General features: G+C 38.9%; 2 protein-coding genes across 2 annotated transcripts in view; one reads left to right on the forward strand and one right to left on the reverse strand.

Annotated features, from left to right (window-relative positions):
• The window catches only part of SOD1 (superoxide dismutase 1), a 1,049,346-nt gene extending 1,040,631 nt beyond the window's left edge, over positions 1-8,715 (reverse strand). Inside the window, exon 1 of the mRNA XM_050786090.1 lies at positions 8,706-8,715. The gene's annotated coding sequence lies outside the window, so the exon portion shown is untranslated. The remainder of the gene's footprint in view (positions 1-8,705) is intronic.
• TIAM1 (TIAM Rac1 associated GEF 1) overlaps positions 1-24,471 on the forward strand; it is a 1,375,699-nt gene that overhangs the window by 929,373 nt on the left and 421,855 nt on the right. The gene's annotated exons all lie outside the window — the stretch shown is intronic.

A 24,471-nucleotide genomic window follows, 5' to 3' on the forward strand; every position in this document is an offset into this window, starting at 1 on the left:
TAGTGAGGCAGGAGAGTTCCCTGATACCTCTGTGGGGCTTGCGACAGGGGTGTGACTCATTTACTCAGCCTGCATGCACTCAAACTTCTTGTGGGAGGGGAAGCACACAGGTGAGCTGGGGTGAGTGGTTTTGGGCTGTGGCCCAATGGCAGTGTCTAGGTGTGTTACAATGTGCTTTTAGCTTTGCCATCCATGGATGGCTAAGTGTTAACCAGCTTGGTGGAGAGTCAGGATGACAGCCTTTTACACCCTGCCCTCTTGGTGCCCAGGTCTTGTCTGGCATCCAGGAAGAATCAGGTCACATGGACTTGAAGGAAGGCGAACGTGGGGATTTTATTGAATAATGGAGGTGGTTCTCTGTGAGATGGATGGGGAGCTGGAAAGGGGATGAAGTGAGAAGATGATCTTTCCCTGGTGTTCATCCATCTTGCTGCTGATCTCCTTTCTGGTCATCCCTAGCTGAACTCATCTTGATGTTGAGATACTCCTTCTCTTCTCTCCTTCTCTGCCACACTGTTCTGCTGCTCTGCCAGTGGAGCTGGGGTTTATATGGGGAGAGGATACGGGTGTGGCAGGCCAGAGTGGTCTTAGAAAAGGCAACATTTGGGCACAAGTAAAGGAATGCCCGTTCCCATTTAATGCCATGGGTTTCCAGGCTTGAGGGTGGGGCCTTTGCTGGGGAACTGCCCTCTTCTGCCCAGTATTTCCCTGCCTTCTGTCCATATCACTAACTAAATAATCAGTTCCAGTTTATCAACATTCAGTCTAATTATTAATGGACTCCTTTTTGGCTTTCTGCAGCCCAAGTGTGTTGGTTCTCAAGAGGGCATTTGTTAGCTATTAAACTGAGTCCCTGCTTCTGCCTTCATAGTTTCCAGAAATATGATTTGCTGTCATCTTTACCACTTGGTATTCACTCATCATTTAGAGTTTATATAATAATGTCACTCACAATTTGCCTGCTATTCTCTGCCATCTATTTTATATGCTTCACAGATGCTACATAGCTTAGATTGTAAGATCAATCAAGGGAGTGGTTGAAATCATGCAAGTTTCTAAACTCACTGGCTGTGCAGGGCTGCCTAGCTCCTTGCAAATGTCATGTGCAAAATGAGGTTGTTCAAATAGGATGCCTTTCAAGATGTTTATTTAAGATGAGGATTTAGTGAATCATCATCTCATTCTAATGACTGAAATATATGTGCTGGCGAGGACAGTATGCCAAGAAGAAAAGGTGAAATTTTTCACTATTCATATTTAGTTTGAGGTTTTTAGAAAAGAACTGCTCTTAAGAAGAGATCTATAGTAACAGGATTACTGTGATGACCAAACAAAATAATGCACACAAAGCACTTAGTCAAGTATTTAAGAAACAATTTGTGTTCTTATTATCATTATCAATTAGATAATCTTTTAAGAAAATTTTTGCAAGCCTTACTGAGATTGATCTTTTTTGTGGGGGGATAGGGGAGAAAAGAGTTACCTCTAAGGTATAATTTTTAGCAGCCCCTATCCTAAAATCCAGTTACATATAATGTCTAGATTAAAAATCACTCCCCCAAAGGATTCTTTTCTTCCTAATTTAAATCAGGACTCCTACTATTCTAATGAATCTGATACTCTGCCTTTAGTACACTCTCAGGGTTGCAGTCATATACTTATAGATATTGTTTGTTTTCTTAATTTAGTTTTTACTGCAATCTCCTCTAGAAAATTTTAATCTTGAAAAAAATCACTGGGTTACTCTGTGTTGCTTAGTATTGTATGCCCATTTCCAGCATTGAAGAAATTATCAGCAAAGATTTGTTTTATGAACGATTAAATATATAAATAAATGCAGTGAAATGCAGATGTTATTTGGTAATTAAACACCATTTTTCCAGTATCCGAAGGCACAACATTTAGTGTTAGTTATAGTGCTAACTTAACCATATCACCTGAAATAAGCTTCTGTAAGTCTTAATATTTTAAGTAGAGGGTTCGTGCTAAATCAGTCATTTTCAACTTTGCCTGTGCATTATAATCTCCCAGAGAGCTTTTAAAAAGCATTTAATTTTAGGTTCCATCTTAAATTGAATGGGATTGTCTGTGAGTAGGGCCCTGCCACTAGTGTGTACATATTTTAAATGCCCTAGGTATTTCTAAGGAACATCCAGTTTTTTGAAAGTCACTATACTAGGTTAATGAAATTTCTTTCATTTACAAATTCGAGTTATTTTGGTTATACTTCTAAAAAGGCAGGCTGTTCTACTAATTTATCTGAGCATGTGGAATGATTCTCTGCACAGAGCAGGACCTCAATCACTGTTTGCTGTTGCTGAACTTGCAGAGAGTTCTACTGAAGGTCATGAATATTAAACACAGGAGATTAATCTAGTGACTGCAATGGTGTGCTCATCTCTCATTTTATAGTGAGCTCATCAAAAAAAGGCTTCACAAACTAGCTGAAAATAGATTGGAAAACTCTCTAGCAATGACAAGACACTTGGGATGTTTGTGACTAAAGGTAATTAGATGTTTTAAAACAAGACTAGCAATCACTTATTGAACTCTTCATATGTATAAAACAGAGTTTGGGACACTTTGCTATAGGGGCTATCATTATTCATGTAGTACGGATGAAGCAACTGAAGAAGAAAGAAGAATCTAACAAGTGGTGGGTCTGGGTTTGAGCTGTGCCTTTTTCCAGAAACTGGGCTATTCACTCTTATTCTAGGGCAGTGAAAGTTTACAAAGTACTCCAACCTAGTCAGAGTGAAGCAATGTTCATGCATGAAAATCACTTTTGAAATTAAATATATGATCTCTGAAGAAGATGGGATTTAAACTCAAATAACTTTTTCTTTGGTGTCCAACTAAATTTTTTAATCCTGACATCATGGGTTGTAATTACCAAAGTGTATTAGTTACCTATTTCTGTGTAACAAGTCACCTCAAAATGGAGTGCCTTAAAACCACCCAGAGTTACCTCATTGTGTCTGGGTGTTAGGAATACTGGCGTGGTTCAGCTAGGGTCTGTGTTTCAGAGTTTCTTGAAAGGCTTTCACTAGCGATTGGCTTGGGCTATAGTCCGAAAAGAAGGCTGTACTGGGGAAGAATCCTCTTCCAAGCTCACTCACATGGCTGTGGGAAGAAGTTCTTCGAAGGATGTTGGACTGGAACCCTAGGTTCCTAACTAACCACGGTTGTTTGCCATGTGGGCATCTCCATCAAAGAACTCATGGAAAGAGTCAAAGAGAGTGTCAGCAAGATGAAAGTCAGTCTTTAAAAACCTAATCTTCAAAGTGACATCCCATCTCATTTTGTGTCTTCTATCCATTAGAAGCAAGTCACTAGGCTCATCCTATACTTAAGGGAAGGGAACTACACAAGAGTGTGAATAACAGGAAGTGGGGATCATTTGGGAGTCATTTCAAAAGTCTGTCTGCCACAGAAGGAAATGTCTATGTGCATGTGGCTCTGTCTATAGGAATGTCTACGGATTTTGTGACACCTGGGTATTACATGACCATGGAACCTTTGGTGACCTAGTTGTGGTTATGCCTCCAAGTATAGTTATAGTGGCATCCATATTTCTTGACAAGGTAAGCAATCATTTCCTACCTTCTTAGTTATGTATCTTTTTATATTTCCAGATCATGATGTACTCTGATATAAAACTTCTGCAATGTAACTGATACTTTAATATTTCTTACAGTTTCCCCTTCTCTCGTCCTCACCTTAGCAGTTAAGGAGCAGAGTCCACAGCCATAATCTTCCACCCTGAGATACTTTGAAATCAGACTGCCTGAAAAACCTTCTCTCAGAAAGTAAAGTTGGTTTTTATAACCCCCTGGTTGTGTTAGTTATATCATTTATCTTTTGTTACATCTGTGAGCGAGTGAATATAAATCAGTTTCCTAATAAACTTATCTAGCTAAGCAAACCAGACATTTTCGTTTCATTAACACACATCAAGAACTTTACAGTCTTTTATATTTTATGGGACCCTGTAAATTCCCACAGAGATCTGTTTTTGTGCCACATAAGGGAACTGCACTGGTTGATGAAGTTTTATTGCTTCAGATTACCCACATCTTATTTATACAAATATGTACTATCTGAATTAGGATAGCCCTGACTGTGGTTAGTATTTTTCTTTCAGTCCACAACCGAAAAATAGAATAGCTGTCATCATTCAGGTTGTTTCTGGATGCATCACCAGGTGATGACGTTATCGAGCATCTTCAACCTAACATGGGAGGTGTGTCAGTTTTCATGCCATCCGTTCTGAAAATAATTTTTTGTTAGACCAAAATAGTACAAAAGAGCTATCTGCATGCAATATCTTTGTAAGAAATTTTAGATCCTAATCATTTTGTCTTTCTCATTCATACATCTGGGAACTTATTCAGGTAAGGAGCAAGCAGGTGTGAGGTGTCAAGCGCTTTGCAAAAATTATTTTATGTAAACTTCACAAAGTCTATGAGGTGGATATAATAGTGTAATTCATGAACAAAAAGTACCAGGGAGAAAATTATAGAGCGAGGATTTCAATCCAAGTCTGTTTGATTTAGTTCCATGGTAATTTATGACCACTTACCACTATGTTGCTTAAATCCTGACTAGCTCCAGCTGATTTTTTTCCATATTTTTCCTGGATTCTGTGTTTCAATTCCAGATATCTACAGAGAGAACATGATAAAATAGTCTTTAACCCTGTGATCTAATGATTATTCTGTATTAAGAGAGAAATTTACAGCACTAAATGCCCACATCAGAAAGCTGGAAGGATCTCAAATTGACACCCCAACATCACAATTAAAAGAACTAGAGAAGCAAAAGCAAACAAATTCAAAAGCTAGCAGAAGGCAAGAAATAACTAAGATCAGAGCAGAACTGAAAGAGATAGAGACATGAAAAACCCTTTGAAAAAAATCGATGAGTCCAGGATCTGGTTTTGTGAAAAGACTAACAAAATAAATAGACTGCCAGCTAGACTAATAAAGAAGAAAAGAGAGAAGAATCAAATGGACACAATAAAAAATGATGAAGGCGATATCAACACTGATCCTGCAGAAATAAAAAATACTATCAGATAATACTATAAACACATCTACACAAATAAATTAGAAAATCTAGAAGAAATGGATAAATTCCCAGACATACAACCTTCCCAAGACTAAACCAGGAAGAAGTCGAATCCCTGAATAGGCCAGTAACAAGTTTTGAAATTGAGGCAGTAATTAATAGCCTACCAACTAAAAAAAGCCCAGGACCAGATGGATTCACAGCCAAATTCTACCAGAGGTACAAAGAGGAGCTGGTATCATTCCTTCTGAAACTGTTCCAATCAATAGAAAAAGAGAGACTCCTCCCTAGCCAATTTTATGAGGCCAGCATCATCCTTATACCAACAGAGACACAACAAAAAAGAAAACTTCAGGCCAATATCCCTGATGAACATTGATGCAAAAATCCTCAATAAAATACTGGCAAAGCTGGCAAACAGAATCCAGCAGCACATCAAAAAGCTTATCCATTACGATCAAGCTGGCTTCACACCTGGAATGCAAGGCTGGTTCAACATGCATATCAATAAACACGATCCATCACATAAACAGAACCAATGACAAAAACCACATGATTAACTGAATAGATGCAGAAAAGGCCTTCTATAAAATTCAACACACCTTCATGTTAAAAACTCTCCATAAATGAGGTGTTGATGGAAATATCTCAAAATAATAAGAGCTATTTATGACAAACCATAGCCAATATCATACCAAATGGGCAAAAGCTGGAAGTATTCCCTTTGAAAACCGGCAAAAGACAAGGATGCCCTCTCTCACCACTCCTATTGAACATAGTATTGGAAGTTCTGCCCAGGGCAATCAGGCAACAGAAAGAAATAAAAGGTATTCAAATAGGAAGAGAGGAAGTCAAATTGTCTCTGTTTGCAGATGACATGATTGTATATTTAGAAAACCCCATCATCTCAGCCTCAAATCTCCTTAAGCTGATAAGCAACTTCAGTAAAATCTGAGGATACAAAATCAATCTGCAAAAATCACAAGCATTCCTATACACCAACAATAGACAAGCAGAGAGCCAAATCATGAATGAACTCCCATTCACAATTGCTGCAAAAAGAATAAAATACCTAGGAATACAGCTTTTAATGGATATAAAGGACTTCTTAAGGAGAACTACAAGCCACTGCTCAAGGAAATCAGAGAGGACACAAACAAATGGAAAAACATTCCATGCTCATGGATAGGAAGAATCAATATCGTGATAATGACGTAATGCCCAAAATAATTGATAGATTAAATGCTATCATTGACTCTCTTCCCAGAATTAGAAAAAAAAAGGTATAAATTTCATATAGAACTGAAAAGGAGCCCATATAACCGAGACAATCATGAAATCTATTCATGATTGTGAATGGCAAATTCAAACGTTTGGTATGAATGGTAAATTCATGGTAAAATCAAACCTTTACCATCTCCGTGAGACTTACATCTACCTAACTATTCCTGACATACCACAGAGTTCATTCTTAGAGTATGGAAGGGAGGAGAACTAAGTAACAGGGAATTAATTTAGCTTCCAGGCACTGGGCTTATGAATTTAGATGTTCCTTCCTTCTCACCTACTTTCTTTCTGTCCCAGTATAAGAATTGTTTTATCTTCTATCCAGGCTTTGGATCCCAACCTCTTTTGTATTATAGGAACTTTCATTCCTTCATAACTTCGCAGTCTTTTTTTCACTTTTCCCATTGTAATTTTAAGCCCAAATTTTAAACAAAATTTTAATTTTGTCTAAAAATCAAAACAAAAATATGTGACTCAACTTCTTGCTCTATGTAATGTAACATCTCTTTCCCTTTTTATTCAATTTTCGTGGAAAAGTAGAACACACTGGCTGTTTGAATCTCTTTTCATCTCATTTATTCTTCAACCTGCTAGTCTTCAGATACTGCTCACCCCAAATATTAAGTATGACATCTTTGTGGCAACATCTAATTGATGCTCCTCCCTCAGTCTTACATTTTTGACTCTCTTGGTCATTCTGCTAATCTGTTATCCCTTTTGGAAGTTCTATCCACCATTTCATTCATTGATATGATTATCTCTGACCCTTCTCTTTCTCCCCTTTTTCTCATTAAATGCCATTTCCTATTTTTTTTTTTGTACTTGGCCTTCAACTATAACTTTACATAGTCTCTCTGGATGATCTTATCCCTTATCCATGATCACGGCATCAAGTAATATCTCTATGTTGATTCTATTGAGGTTTCTCAAATCAATACCTTTATCTCAGCCGTATCTTTCCTTAACCGACCTACCTTCTTTCCTTCCTTCCTTTCTTCCTTCCTTCCCTCTTTTCTTTCTTCCTTCCTTCCTCTTTCTCCTCTTGTTTCATCTCCCATTCCCACTCCTCCTCCTCTTCTTCCTTCTTCATCTAGATGGCCTCAATCAATGTGCCCCCAATTTAACACACCTTCTTTAAAAAATTGCCCTGCTTCCTGTGTTTCTTTTCTCAATAGAAGGTAATATCTTTCACCCAAATACCTAATTCACAAACTTGGGCAATTCAAGTAAATAATTACTTGATTACTTTCTTTATCTACCACTCTGCAAAACCTTATGTATTCTGTTTAATTAATCCCTCTTAAACCCATCTACTTTTCTCATCTCCACTTCCACTGAGTTCATATCCTAATCTTCTTTGGCATGGATAACTGCCATAGTAACCTAACTAGCCTCCCGTCCTCAGTTTTGGCCACAGTAAGCTATGCTCTACTCTGTACTCAGAATAATGTCTCAAATAGCTGTCAGAATGAAGTGCAAATTTTTAGTATTGCAAAAAATGTGATCTGGTTTTTAATTTTCCATTTTTATATTTTACTTTTCCTTATCATTTTTTATTTAATATAATAGTTTACTGCATGAATTACAGTTCCTGGAACAGTATAAATTCCCTTACCTCTAGGTGTCATCTTTGCTGCTTTTTGTGCTGCCATACCCTATTCCTTACCATCCCTAAATGGCTGATAGGGCCTGGCTGTGCTGCCACCAAAATCTCATCTTGAATTGTAACTCCCACAATTCCCACATGTTGTGGGAGAAACCCAGTGGGAAGTGATTGAATTATGGGGGCAGGTCTTTCCTGCATTGTTCTTGTGATAGTGAATGAGTCTCATAGGATCTGAGGGTTTTAAGAATGGGAGATTCCCTGCACAAGCTCTCTCTTCCTCTGCTGCCATCCATGTAAGACATGACTTTCTCCTCATTCCCTTCTGCCATGATAATGAGGCCTCCCCAGCCATGTGGAGCTGAGCTGTAAGTCCATTAAACCTCTTTCTTTTGTAAATTGCCCAGTCTCAGTTATGTCTTTATCAGTGGCATGAAAATAGACTAATACAGTAAATTGGTACTGAGAGTGGTGTGATGCTGTAGATACCCGAAAATGTGGAAGTGACTTTGGAACTGGGCAACAGGTTGGAACAGTTTGGAGGGATCGGAAGAAGACAGGAAAATGGGGGAAAGTTGGGAACTTCCTAGAGACTTGTTGAATGGCTTTGCCCAAAATGCTGATAGTGATATGGACAGTAAGGTCCAGGCTGAGATGGTCTCAGATGGAAATGAGAAGAAACTTTTTGGGAACTGGAGCAAAGGTGACTCTTGTTATGTTTTATCAAAGAGATTGATGGCATTTTCCCCCTGCTCTAGAGATTTGTGGAACTTTGAAGTTGAGAGAGATGATTTAGGATATCTGGCAGATAAATTTCTAAGGAGCAAAGCATTCAGGATGTGACTTGGGTGCTGTTAAAGGTATTCAGTTTTATAAGAAAAGTAGGGCATAAAACTTTGGAATTTGCAGCCTGACAATGAGAGAGAAAAGAAAATTTCATTTTCTGAGAAGAAATTCCAACTGGCTGCAGAAATTTACATAAGTAATTAGGAGCTAAATGTTAATCCCCAATACAATAGGAAAAATGTCTCCAAGGCATGTCAGAGGTCTTTATGGCAGCCCCTTCCGCCACAAGCCTGGAGGCCTAGGAGGAATAAGTGGTTTAGTAGGCTGGGCCCAGGGTCCCTATGTGTGCAGCCTATGGACTTGGTGCCCTGTGTTGCAGCCACTCCAGCCATAGCTGAAACGGGCCAATGCAGAGCTTGGGCCATGACTTCACAGGTTGCAAGCCTGAAGCCTTGGCAGGTTCCAGATGGTGTTGAGCCTGCCAGTGCACAGAAGTCAAGAATTGAGGTTTGGGAACCTCTGCCAGATTTCAGAGGATGTATAGAAACACCTGGATGTCCAGGCATAAGTTTGCTGCAGGGGCGGGGCTCTCATGGAAAACCTCTGCTAGGGCAATGCAGAGGGGAAATGTGGGATCAGAGGCCCCACACTGGGTCCCTAATGGGGCACCACTAAGTGGAGCTGTAAGAAGAGGGCCAGTGTCCTCCAGACGCCAGAATGGTAGATCCAATGACAGCTTGCACCATGAGCCTGGAAGAGCTGCCGACACTCAACACCAGCCTGTGAAAGCAGCCAGGAGGGAGGCTATACCCTGCAAAGTCACAAAGGCAGAGCTACACAAGACCATGGAAACCCACCTCTTGCATCAGCATGAGCTGGATGTGAGACATGGAGTCAAAGGAGATCATTTTTGGAGCTTTAAGATTTAATTGTCCTTCTGGATTTTTGACCTGTGTGGGGCATGTAGCCCCTTTGTTTTGGCCATTTCTCCCATTTAGAATGGCTGTATTTACCCAATGCCTATACCCCATTGTATGTAGGAAGTAAATAATTTGCTTTTGATTTTACAGGCTCATAGGTGGAAGGAGTTTGACTTGTCTCAGAGAAGACATTGGACTGTGGACTTTTGTGTTAATGCTGAAATGAGTTAAGACTCTGGGGGACTGTTGGGAAGGCATGATTGGTTTTGAAATGTGAGTAAATGAGATTTGGGAGGGTCCAGGGTGAAATGATATGGTCTGGCTGTGTCCCCACCCAAACCTCATCTTGAATTGTAACTCCCACAATTCCCAGGTGTCATGGGAGGAACCTGGTGGGAGGTGATTGAATTATAGGTGTGGGTCTTTCCTGTGCTGTTCTTGTGATAGTGAATGAGTCTTATGAGATCTGATTGTTTTAAAAATGGGAGTTTCCCTGCACAAGCCGTCTCTTTGCCTGCTGCCATACATGTAAGACATGAATTGTTTCTCCTTGTCTTCCTGCCATGATAGTGAGGCCTCCCCAGCCACAAGGAACTGGCTCATGGTTTAATGGTAAGTCCATTAAAACTCTTTTGTAAATTTCCCAGTCTTGGGTATGTTTTTATCAGCAGCATAAAAATAGACTAATATGTTGGCTAACTCCTGCTCATCATCAAAGAGTTAGCTTATGTGTCCTGTTTTCTAAAACACATCACAGATTCTTATTCTGGGTCTGGTGCCCATACTATCTGTTTCTGTAGTGTGCTATGGTCTGCCAGTGTCAGTTTGGGTGGAGTTTGATATGCTCATAGAAATTGTGCCTTTTCCCCCTCAAGCAGTTTCATGTGTGTTAAGCTCTCTGTGGCACAGTAGGACAGATTAAATGGCTCAGGAAAGTAGATGCATGAGAAGTCCAGTTGTACACATATGTACTGAATAGCTTGTTCCTGGGAAGCTCTATTACAGTGAGTGGAACACTGTAATAAGGAATCAGGGTACAGGTTTCTTGAGATGATATATATTAGCTGTGCCAGTAATCCAATGACAATCATTAGACCATGTGGAAATTTCTGATTTCATCATAGTCATCATCATCATCATGAAGTGCAACTAATAATTCTTTTTTGATTACCAGTTAAAATTTATTCATTCATTTCAGTAATACTGAGTATCCATTCATAGGACTGTACTTTTCAATTAAATAGGTCTTTTTTAAAGAATACTGCAAAGGGATATGTATAGTTAGATAAAACAGAAAATTTTAAGAAAACACATAAGAAACATTCTAATTTGAATTACATTTTTCCTGGTGTATTACTCTGTTTTCATGCTGTTGAAAAAGACATACCTGCGACTGGAAAGAAAAAGAGATTTTAATGGACTTACAGTTCCATGTGACTGGGGAGGCCTCACAATCATGGTGGAATGTAAAAGGCACATCTCACATGGTGCCAGGCAAGAGAAGAGAGTTGTGTAGGGAAACTCCTGTTTTTAAAACCATCAGATCTCATGAGACTCATTCACTATCACAGGAGCAACATGGGAAAGACTCGCATCCATAATTCAATCACTTCCCACCAGGTTCCTCCCATGACACATGAGAATTGTGTGAGTTACAATTCAAGCTGAGATTTGGGTGGGGACACAGCCAGACCTTGTGATTCTGCCCCTGGCCCCTCCAAAATTCCATGTCTTCACATTCCCAAGCCAATCATGCCTTACCCAACAGTACCCCAAAGTCTTAACTCATTTCAGCATTAACTTAAAAGTCCACATTCCAATCTCATCTGAGACAAGGCAAGTCCCTTCCACCTATGAGCCTGTAAAATCAAAAGCAAGTTAGTTAATTCCTAGACACAATGGGGGTACAGGCATTGGGTAAATATAGCCATACCAAATGGGAGAAATTGGCTAAAACAAAGGGGCTACAGGCCCCATGCAAGTCCAAAATCCAGCAAGGCAGTTAAATCTTAGAAGCTCCAGAGTGATCTCCATTGACTCCATGTCTCACATCCAGGTCATGCTGATGCAAGAGGTGGGTTCCCATGGTCTTGGGCAGCTCTGCCCCTGTGGCTTTACAGGGTGCAGACTCCCTCCTGGCTGCTTCCATGGGCTGGCATTTAGTGTCTGCAGCTTCTCCAGGCACGTGGTGCAAGCTGTCAATGGATCTGCCTTTCTGGGGTCTGGAGGACATTGGCTCTCTTCTCATGGCTCCTTTCAGTGGTGCCCCAGTAGGGACTCTGTGTGGGGACTCTGGCCCCACATTTCCCTTTCATATTGCCCTAGCAGAGGTTCTCCATGAGTGCCTTGCCCCTGCGACAAACTTCTGCCTGCACATCCAGGCATTTCCATACATCCTCAGCAATCCAGGCATAGGTTCCCAAACCTCATTTCTTGACTTCCAAGCACTGGTAGGCTTGACAGCCCCTGGAAGCTGCCAACCCTTGAGGCTTGCACCCTGTGAAGTCATGACCTGAGCTCTGCATTGACGCCTTTCAGCCATGGCTGGAGTGGCTTGGACACAGGGAACCAAGTTCCTAGGTTGCACACAGCACGGAGACACTTGGCTTGGCCCAGAAAATCACCTTTTTTCTCATTGGCCTCTGGGTCTGTGACGGGAGGAGCTGCTGTGAAGGTCTTTGACATGCTCTGGAGACGTTTTTCCCCTTGTCTTGGGGATTAACATTCAGCTCGTTGTTACTTATGCAAATTTCTGCAGCAGGCTTGAATTTCTCCTTAGAAAATGGGATTTTCTTTTTTATCTCATTGTCAGGCTGCAAATTTTCCAAACTTTTATGCTCTGCTTCCCTTTTAAAACTGAATGTCTTTAAGAGCACCCAAGTCACTTCTTGAATGCTTTGCTGCTTAGAAATGTCTTCTGACAGTTACCCTAAATCATCTCCCTCAAGTTCAAAGTTCCACAGATCTCTAGGGCAGAGTCAAAATGCTGCCAGTCTCTTTGTAAAACATAAGAAGGGTCACCTCTGCTCCAATTCCCAGCAAGTTCCTTATCTCCATCTGAAACCACCTCAACCTGGATGCTGTTGTCCATATCGCTATCAGCATCTTTGTCAAGGCCATTCAACAAGTCTCTAGGAAGTTTCTGACTTTCCCGCACTTACCTGTCTTCTGATCCCACCTGATGGTTGCAACCCCTGCCTGTTACTCAGTTCCAAAGTCGCTTCCACATTATCAGGTATCTTTAGTAGCACCCTACTCTACTGATACCAATTTACTTTATTAGTTTGTTTTCACACTGCTGATAAAGACATACCTGAGACTGGGCAGAAAAATAGGTTTTAATTGGAATTAACAATTCCACGTGGCTTGGGAGGCCTCACAGTCGTGGTGGAAGGTGAAAGGCACGTCTCACATGGCAGCAGACAAGGGAAGAGAGCTTGTGCAGGGAAACTCCCATTTGTAAAACCATCAGATTTCATGAGACTCATTCACTTGTCATGAGAGGAGTGCAGGGAAGACCTGCCCCCATAATTCAATCACCTCCCACTGGGTTTTTACCATGACACTTGGGAAATATGAGAGTTATAATTTAAAATGAGATTTGGGTGGAGGCACAGTCAAATCGTATCACCTGGATCATTTAAAAATTTTTTTGTGAACTTTGATTAATAGATAATTGAATTCTCCTTAGCTTATTACTTTGTGGGAATATAAACGTAAATGTATATGATCTTTATTGAGCACTGTTATGTGCCAGCCAGTCTACTAAGCACCTTACAGGTACTAAACTGTTTTTCACAAAAACTCAGTGAAGATGGCATATTATCACTACTTTACCAATAAATAAATAAAAATTTAGCAAAATCAGCTATTTGTCCAGAATTTTACAGATAATGAAATAGCGGAGCTAGGACTTGAGGCAAGGTCAGCCCGATTCCTAATTCTCTGGTCTCAGGCAGTTGGTCAAACTGGTATTTTTGATCTTCATAGGCTTATAGTTATTAATTGTTCCTATCAGTAGATTTTGATGCCTTAGCACTGTTATTTTCCAATACAGATATAGTGTGCTGCTTCTTCCTGATGTCTTAAGGTTTGTACTTATTCTTGGTCAAAAGTACAAGTGGTCCCTAATTCTCTCAGAAGCAAATATAAGAGGGGAGATCTCCCCTTTTCGCTCATTCTGAGGTTGAATATTTTGAGAAACTCTCAGTAACCATGGGAGTTATTGTGAGTTATAATTGTGTTCTCCAAAAAGGTACTTTGGGTTTCTAACCTCTGGTACTGTGCATATGATTTATTTAGAAAAATAGGGCCTTTGAAGATGCAATCAAGTTAAGATGAGGTCATACTGTAGGTGGGCTCTAATTCAATCTGACTGATGTCCTTATAAGAAGAGAAGAGACACAGAGATACACAGGGAGAATGCCATGTCACAGTGGTGACAAGATTGGAGTAATGAGTCTACAAGCCAAGGAATGCAAAGGATTCTGCTGGCAACACCAGAAACTAGGAAAAAGGGATGGAGTAGATTCTCCCTTAGGGTCTTCAGAAGAACATGGCCATTTAAACAACATGATTCTGGATTTCTAGCTTCTAAAACTGTGAGAAAATAGATCTCTGTTGCTTAAGTCCACCCAGTTTGTGGTACTTTGTTACCGCAGCCTTGGGAAACTAAGGCAGGACTGTTCTTCCTGTTTGCTATCTCTGGCTTTTAAAATCTCCTGTGCATCTGCTGTGTTTGAATGTAAGAATAAGAGGAAAATACATTTTCTCATGAAAAAGGCAAAAGTAAACAAGAAGCCAAATTTCATCTCTTCTTTTATAAGAAGCTACAAGATATTAGGTGACTCAACTTTTTTCATACATATACTCAGCCATTCTTAGGGGATAAATTACCTGCAGCTGCAAGTGAAGAGAAATTTATGTTTGAATTCCAAATAATGTACCTGTGACATCAAAAGCCTACTGAAGTGAACAAACACAAATAAGAACAATATTTCCTAGGGCAGATTAAGCATTTCTATTGAAAAAGTGAAAATGTAAGCATTCTGAGACATGGAATGCAGAAAAAGTACTTGATGTTAGAGTTAAAAATAAATTGACAAGAGGAGTTGCAATTAAAATGTTGAGATTTGCAATTCAAATGTTCAAATATTTCAGATACCAGGGAATCTGATCAGTATGACTGATGTAGGCTAACTCCCGTGTTAATTGTGGCCAGCAGTGGAGAGTTACTCAGCGATGTAGAGGTGATTGCCAGTTCTATAAATGGTGGGTGAAAAGAAGAGGATTTCTCATCATTTGAAATCGAGCTGATTAATCTCAGGGTAATGCTTTGAGCTATCAAAGTTTTCAGTAGAAGCCACAGGACTTTTTTTCTCACAGAAGAATGGGTGACAACAGCCATACTCATTGGAATCATACTCACTGACTTGGCCTGGACTCTGAAGTCCCATACTCTAAGCTCCCATATCCTAAGTCACAGCACTCACCACCATGATCCCCAGAGTAGTTTTTATTTATTTATTTTTTATTTTTATTTTATTTATTTATTTTTTTGGAGATGGAGTCTCACTCTGTCGCCCAGGCTGGAGTGCAGTGGCGCCATCTCAGCTCACTGCAAGCTCCGCCTCCCGGGTTCCCGCCATTCTCCTGCCTCAGCCTCCCGAGTAGCTGGGACCACAGGCGCCCGCCACCTCGCCCGGCTAGATTTTTGTATTTTTTAGTAGAGACGGGGTTTCACCATGTTAGCCAGGATGGTCTTGGTCTCCTGACCTTGTGATCCGCCCGTCTTGGCCTCCCAAAGTGCTGGGATTACAGGCTTGAGCCACCGCACCCGGCCCAGGGTAGTTTTTATAATAGCTTCAGCATAGTCTTGGAGTATGAAGATGATTTTTGAGAGAGGATCAATGTGCAAATTTCGTTACCAAATGTGGGAGTTTTCTATACTACGAAGGGTGGCTATGGAAAATTCCAGGTCTCTAATGTCTAATTCCATAAACTAATTTGTGTCAAAACAATAGTTAATTCTGCTATATAGGGATAATAAAAGGTTAAGATGGTATTGGAATCCTTCTGGCAAAATTGGGATTCCACATAAAAACAAAAAGATTGAGTTTTATACATTTTTATTTAACCTCTAATTCAAAATGAAAAATCCATAGCCTACATATGAATCTACAGATTCATGTATAAATTGAGTATGTTCCTTTCTAGGGATGGGTAACTCAGCTAACCACAGGAATTATGCCTGCTGACTCCTTTATATTCAAAGCAGATGTAACTTCTTTAAATTAGTCAAAAGATGAGGATACATTTCAAATAACAGTTCTGCTCACACTGCTTCTTAATACCATCTCATGACATCAAGCTGAAACAGTCATCCTAGGATGTATTTATAATGTTCTTCAGCTGAGAGTGTTGGATTTTATTTTTGTTGAGCTACTGTTCCCTAAAAGTAATGATTCCAGCTTCACACAATACAATGCAGGCATGTTGCATTTTTAAAATGTACAGAAAAACTATGAAGAGAATATAAAATTCAGCATTTGTAAGTTGAGATGTTGGGAATGAATATTCTCCATAAGAAGCAGAAACTTAAAAAAGTGATTTAGCCTAAGACTCAACAGAAATACTTTAAGATAAGGGCACATTGAAGCCAGATTCATATGCATTTATTTTGTTAAGTCCTCTGCAATAAAAATACTGAGCTTGCCAACAACATTGGGCTGTGCAAAATGATAAGTACCCATGAGTCTACAAGATGACAGGATCTGTCAGAGTTTATGTGGACGTTTTATCATTGCTTACATGGTGCATAGATAAATGGATTAAAAAATTCCTCTGGGTGGAGAATATTCAAGTACGTGACAAGGAAAGTAATAACAAGATTGGTGGTTGTTGTTGTTGCAAGGAACTGATGAGAAAAATTGAGTGATAGGGAAGTATTTCTGAGAATGAGTTCTACGTGGAAGTAGCTTCGCCTCTGAGGAATACACCATCCTGATCTTTGGAAAGTCTTGGTGGCACAGCACTGGGCGGGGAGAAAGCTTTTCCTAGGCAGATGCAGTAGGCAATTTTGAAAAACTTTTCTGAGCAGAATCATCACCTTTACATTTTGGCGTTGCATAAAGTCATGCAATCCGAGATAATAATAATCACCATGTAAAGAGCTATGGAAATCCTGTGAATCAATGACATCTGGAAACTGAGAAAGTGCTTGAAACTGAGCATTTCTATCATTAGTGTGTCAGAAATGATACCAGGAATTGACCAGTTTAATGAGAACTGACATGAATAGATTTAAAATACAGAACATGGGGTTTTTGAAGAGATCAGAAGAATGATTAAGAGCAGACACTCAAAAAAAAGAAATAAATCCATAAAGATCTAGGATAGTAGCCCATTTACTAACTTTAACTGGTCTAAATATCCACTACATTTTAAGAATATAGGGCCAGACGCTAACAATGGATCCATACTGCCATAGATCAAGATTTTATTATATTATGTTTATATTTAAAATGACAGATCAGTGAATTGAATATAACTGATCATATTGTGTTTTTTAAACTTCTATTAATTGTTTTATCTCTTTGTATAATGCTCTCTGTAAAGCGATTCATATGAGAAATGTAATCAGGTAGACCCAGTTACTGGTAAGATCCCTGTGACTGGGTAGAAAATGTAAGTCAAGGAGCAAACTGAACGGACTTTTTTTGAACAAGACCTGTTTACATTTGGCGTGTTACATGCGTCACCTCTGAGTATAGTGGGCAGGTTGTGTCTTCATCAAGGTACCCATTCAAGGGTGTGAGTGGGGCCTGAAATGACCCCACTTCATTTGCCAAGCTGTGAAACTATATCACCCTGGAGAAAGGGGTCTTTTTGTACTTAGCACAGAGACACATTATGTGCTCTTTCCAATTTTGTTATGCTACATGACAAGCCAGCGCATACTCACTGGCATAAAGAACAACAGTTCTTTATTTGGCTCAGCTGTGACAGCTCATCTTCACTCCAGTAGGAATCAGCTGGAGTAGCTTGAAGTCTCTTGGATCTGGAGTTATCTGAGGATTCATTCACTCACATGTATGGTGGTTAATGCAAGCCGTGGGCTGAAACGACAGTGGTCAGCAGGAACACTGACCCGTGGTGTCTCAGTTACTGCTTGGCTCCCTCACAGTGTGAGATGGCTGAATTCCAAAAGGGAGCATCCTGAGCGACAGCAGGCATGAGCAACAGGCTTTATCTGACTTAGCCTTGGAAGTCCTACAGTGGCAGTTTTGTCTCATTCTATTAGTTGAGGCTGTTGAAAAGGTTGTCTGTGGATTTAAGGCTCACCCTAGATCCAGGAAGATCTCATCTTAAAATCCTTAATTACATCTGCAAAGATCTTCTTTCTAAATAATATCACTTACACAGGTACCACAGATTAGGACTTGAACGGATCTTTCTGGGGCCAATATTCAACCCACTATGAAGATGTTGGTAATAAGGGAAATAGGGTGTGAGATATTTGAGGAACATCCACACTGTCTTCGCAAGTTTTCTATAGGCCTAAAGTTATTCCAAAAATAACAAAGTTTATTGTCAATAAAACAATAAAACAAATGACACAAAGAAAAATAATTTTAAAATAATTTGTAAGCAAAATAAATTCTAATTGAGCATTCATGGGAAGATATTCAGGAAAATGTACAATTTGAAAATAATAGCTATTAGAATCTTGATACTATTGGTAATTATATCTTCTTTGTTTTCACTGATTTTTAATACCATTTAATTGCATTGTGTATTTTTCTAAAGAGATATATGTTTTACCAGAAATATAATCTCAAATAATTTTAAAGTATCAACTTGTAAGCATTCATCTAGTATTAACTATGTACCTTTAACAGTGGCATCTCCTGTAGTGTTGATGTTACAGAGACTTTGCAGAGTAATATACAAAGAACCAAACCTTGTAAATAAAGATTTGAAATTATAAGACTTAAACAAAAGTCAGCCAAAGCTTAGGTATAAATTTTAGGTTGGTGTGGTACTTGAATACTCACTGGGTATGGAGGTGCCATAGTCATTTTTGGAAAATACCTTCTGCCACAGTCCTGGCTATAGGATTATTAATTTAAAAAGATAGTGGGATAATTAAAAGCAAGCTTTACTGTGTCACTCAAAAGCTTGGCCAGGAGGAGATGATGTGCTCAGAGGGGACATTTGAAGAGAGTTTTATAAAGATAACTGTATACAAATTTTTTTCCAGGGGGTAGGGGGTATGTATCTAAGGAAACTGTCTTAGTCTAATCCTGCTGCTATAACAACATACCACAAACTGGGTAATTTATAAATAACAGCAATTCGTCTTCCATGTTTCTGGAGGCTGGAAAGTCCAAGGTCAAGGCACCAGCAAATTCAGTGTCTGGCTTGACATATGGTGTACAGGCTGGAAGGGCAAAAATGGACAAACTCTGTGTGACCTGCCCTTGTTTTTTAAAAATAAGAGCATTAATCTGGTTCACAAAAGTGAAACTCTCATGATCTAATCACCTCTGAAAGACCCCACCTCTTACGATGATCATATTGTCAATTAAATTTTAATATATGAATTTTGGAGGACACATATTCAGATGATAGCAGAAACCCGTAAATTATGATTAAGCGCTCAGGGCTAGGAACTGTAGGAAGTCTCTACCATGCCTATGACTGAGGTTCCAAGGGAAAGGAGTGGTTTCCAGAATCTAGTGAGATCTGTCAATGAAGATGAGTGGATACCCCAAATGCTGTTTGTTGCCTTAGGTAGAGGAGTGCAACCACCAACTAACAGAGTCCTTGCAGACAGAGAACCAGGGGCATAAGTACTCAGACTCTCCAGTTCTCCTGCTGGTGTTTCCAATTAATTGAACATAATGGGAAACCAGAGAGCAAGGAGGCCTTGATAAGATGGGTGAAGGTGACTTCCTCCTTATGTAAGGAGGAAAGGGGAAAGGGTGGATCTCTGGAGGTACAGGGAACATATCTAGCACAACTCACATACAGGGAGGAAAGTGATCTCTATATGTGTAATATATACGCCTATAGCCTCCAAATAATTTAACTAAATTAGTATAAGCAGCGTTCTTGTCATTCTCCTCGGTGAGACTTACTAGTTAGTGAATAAACTATTCTAAATTTTCTTTGGACCCTGTTGTTTATATTAACATCATCATGTAAATTATATTTTGCAATACAGAAAATTATGTGAATTTTAAGTATGTACAAATCACTATATCTTGGTCACAGTTTCTCAACCTCAGCACTATAGGCATGGCAAGCTAGATAACTCTTTGTTGTTGGGGAGGCTGTCCCGTGCATTGTAAAATGTAGGACAGCATTTCTTGCCTTTTCCTATTAGATATCAGTAACAACCCTCAAATTGTTACAACTGAGCATGTCTTCAGACACTGTCAAATGCCCCTGGGGGGCAAAATCATCCCTCAAATACATAGGGATATTACAAAAAGTGGCGTATTTATCAACTTTTTATCATTCACTGATTCCTCCAAAAAATTGTATCTTCTGTCCAGTGTTTTTCCTGTTTTTCAAACTTACCCATGGTATTGCTTTAAAAAATTGAAACGATTCACACACCATTAAATTCAGCCTTTTAAAGCGCACGATTCAGTGTGCTTTACAAGTGAATATGGTTTGACTCTGTGTCCCCACTTAAATCTCAAGTCAAATTATAATCCCCATGTGTCAGACGAGTGGCCTGGTGGGAGGTGATGGAATCATGGAGGCAAGCATCCCCTTTGCTGTTCTCATGATTGTGAATGAGTTCTCCCAAGATCTGATGGTTTAAAAGTGTGTGGCACTTCCCCCTTTGCTCTTTCTCCTGCTTTGCCATAATAAAGATGTGCTTGCTTACCCTTTGCCTTCCACCTTGATTATAAGTTTCCTGAGGCCTCCCAGCTATGCTTCCTGCACAGCCTGCAGAGCTGTGAGTCCATTAAACCTCTTTTCTTCATAAATTACCCAGTCTCAGGTAATTCTTTATAGTAGTGTGGGAATGGACTAATGCATGCAGGGTTGCTAAAATATAACCACTATCTAATGTTAAAATATTTCCATCAGTTGCCAAAGAAACCCTGTACTTTTTAGCAGTCATGCCGCACTCCCACTTTCCTCCAACCCTTAGTCATTACAAATTTATTTTCTGTCTCTACGTATTTGGACATCTCATATCAATGGAATTGCATAATAGGTGGCCTTTTGTATCTTGCTTCCTTAACTTAGCATGTTTTGTTGCTCATCCACATGGTAGCACATATTGGTACTTCATTATTTTTTGTGGTTTAATAATATTCCCTTATATGAATATGTCACTTCTGTTTATCCATTTATCAATTGATGGACACTTGGATGATTTCTACTTTTGGCTATTATAAATACAGCTGCTATAAACATTCATATGTAATATTTTGTGTGGACATGTGTTTACAATTCTTTTGGGTGAAAGAGTTTCTAAGAGTGAAATTGTGGGTCATATGGAAACTCTTTAGTTAATTTTTTGAGGGACTATCCAACTGTTTCTCAAAGTAGTTTTACCAATCTTCATTCCCATCAACAATGTATAAGCCTGGAATTCCTCCACATCCTTGCCAACACTTGTTATTCTTTGTCATTTTGATTATACACGTCCTACTGGATGCGAAGTGTTTTCTCATTTGTGATTTTGATTTGTATTTCCTTAAGGACTAGTAATATTGCGCAGCTTTTTAACGTGTTTATTAACCATGTGAATATCTTCTTTGAATAACTGTTCAAATCATTTGTTTACGATTTAATATTGTTTATGATTTAATATTGTTTATTTTTGAGTTGTAAGAGTACTTTATGTATTATTTACAAATTCCTTATAGCATATATGAAATTCAGATACTTTCTGGAACCTTACTATTGTTTGTTTTTCCCTCTCTTGATAGGGTCCTTTAAAGCAGAAAAACTTTTAATTTTAATAAAGTGCAATGTATTTACTTTTTATTCTGTGGCTTGTGCTTTTGCTGTCCTATCTAAGGAATGATTGGCAACTCCCAGGCCATGAACATTTACACCTGTGTTCTCTTTTAAGCGTGATATGGTTTTGCTGTGTCCCCACCCGAATTTCAAATTGTAGCTGCCTTAATTCCCACGTTGTGGGAGGAATGTGGTGGGAGGTAATTAAATCATGAGGGCGGGTTTTTCCTTCGCTGTTCGCAGGATAGTGAATAAGTCTCGTGAGATCTGATGGTTTTAAAAGGGGAGCTTCCCCTGCAAATGCTCTCTGTCTCTCATCTGCCTCCATGTAAGACTCGACTTTGCACCTCTTTTGCCTTTGGACATGATTGTGAGGCCTCCCCAGCTGTGTGGAATTGTGAGTCCATTAAATCTCTTTGCTTTATAAATTACCCAGTCTCAGGTATGTCTTTATTAGCAGTGTGAGAACGGACTAATACAAGGAGTTTTATAACTTTAGCTGTAACATTTATGTTTTTGGTAAAATTTGAGTTAATTCTTGCATATGGTGTGAGATGTGAGATAGAGACCAGCTTCATCCATTTGCATGTGATGACCCCGTTGTTTCAGCACCATTTGTTGAAAAGCCGGTTCTTTCCCGTTGATTGGTCCTGACATTCTTGTCAAAAATCAATTGATAATAAAGGTAAGGGTTTGTTTCTGAGCACTTTCCTTTATTCCATTGATTGATATGTCTATCCTTATGTCAGTATCACACAGTTAATGTGGCTTTGTGGTGGTTCTTTGAATAAGGAAATGTGAGTACTTAATCTTTTTTTTTTTTTTTTTTTTTTTTTTTTTTTGAGACGGAGTCTCGCTCTGTTACCAGGCTGGAGTGCAGTGGCGCGATCTCGGCTCTTTGCAAGCTCCGCCTCCCGGGTTCACGCCATTTTCCTGCCTCAGCCTCCTGAGTAGCCCGGACTACAGGCCTCCAAAATCGCCCGGCGAATTTTTTTTTTTTTTTTTTTTTTTTTTTTTTTTTTTTTTAGTATAGGCGGGATTTCACCGTGTTAGCCAGGATGGTCTCTTATTTCCTGACCTCGTGATTCGCCCGCCTCGGCCTCCCAAAGTGCTGGGATTACAGGCGTGATCCACGGCACCCGGCCTTCAACTTCTTTTAAAGTTTTATTTTTATTTTTGCGATGCCAGGTACCTTTAAATTCCATGTAAATTTTGTATTCAATTTGTGAATTTCTATAATATGCACATCTGGAATTTTGATAGAGATTGTGTTACATCTATAGATCAATTTAGGAGTATTGCCATCTTAACAATATTGGCTTCCACTTCATGACATGGAATTTTTGTGTTTATTTAGATCTTCCATATTTTTTAATGTATATATTTAGTTGAGATATAATAATTATAAATATTTATGGTGTACTGTGTGGTATTTTGATCAATGCATGCAACATGTAATAATCAAATCTGGGTAATTATATCCATCACCTCAATCCTGATGTCATCTTTCCCCATTATTAAAATGATGTAAAAAAAATGCTGGTGATGTGAAGAAAAGGAAACTCATACGCTGCTGATGGGAATGTAAATTGTTAGAGTCATTACGTAAAACAGTATAGAGGTTCTTCAAAAAGCTAAAAGTAGAACTACTGTCTGATCCAGCAATTCCTCTACTGAGTATGTATCCAAAGAAAAGGAACCAGTATGTTGAAGAGATGTCTGCATTCCATGTTTATTGCAGCATTATTCACAATAGCCAAGATATAGAATAAACCTAAGAGTCCATCAACAGATGTATGGATAACGACACTTTGGTACATATATACCCAATAAAATACTACTTAGCCATAAAAATAATAAAATTCGGTCATTCACAGCAACACTGATGAGCCTGCAGGACATTATGTTATGTGAAATAAGTCAGAACAGGAAGATAAAATGCTGCGTGTTTTCACTCATACGTGGAAGTTGAAGAATTTGATCTAGTAGAAGTAAGGAATAGAATAGGGGTTGCTAGAGGCTGAGAAGGAGGAATAGGAAGAGATTGGCTGGTGAATACAAAGTTACAACTAAATAGGAAGAATAAGTTCTAGTGTTTTATAGTACTGTAGGGCGACTATAGTAAACAATAATTTATTGTATTTTTTCAGATACCTAGAAGAGAGAGGATTTTTAATATTACCAACACAAATAAATGATACGAATCTTCTATAATTTCTTTCAGCAGTATTTTTTGTTCTCTGTGTGTAAGTCTTACACTCTTTTTTAAAAGAAAATCTGTGTTATTTTTTTGTGCTGTTGTAGTTTACTTAATTTCATTTTCAAATTATTGACTGAAAGTATGTAGAAATAATTAAAACTTTATATATTTGTTTTGTATCCTGCAATATAACTGAATTCATTTATTAGTTCTAATTGTGTGTATGTATATTTCTTAGAATTTTCTGCATAAAAGAGAATGTCTAATACAAATAGAGACAGTTCTTTTTTATTTTTTTTTTTCAAATTTGGGTGCCTTGTATTTAGTTTTATGTCTAATTGCCCTTGTTATGATCTCTAGTAGTTTGATGAATAGAAGTGGTAAAATTGAACATCTTTATCTTATTTCTGACCTTACAGGGAAAGCTTTAATATTAACTTCGGTGTTAGCTGTGGGGTTTTTTACAGCTACTCATTATCAAGTTGTAAAGTTTTCTTTTCTTTTCTTTTCTTTTTTTTTGAGATGGAGTCTCGCTCTCTCGCCCAGACTGGAGTGTAGTGGTGCGATCTCAGCTCACTGCAATCTCCACCTCCTGGGTTCAAGTGATTCTCCTG

Source organism: Macaca thibetana, chromosome 3, assembly GCF_024542745.1.
Source record: "Macaca thibetana thibetana isolate TM-01 chromosome 3, ASM2454274v1, whole genome shotgun sequence".
NCBI classification, from domain to species: domain Eukaryota; kingdom Metazoa; phylum Chordata; class Mammalia; order Primates; family Cercopithecidae; genus Macaca; species Macaca thibetana.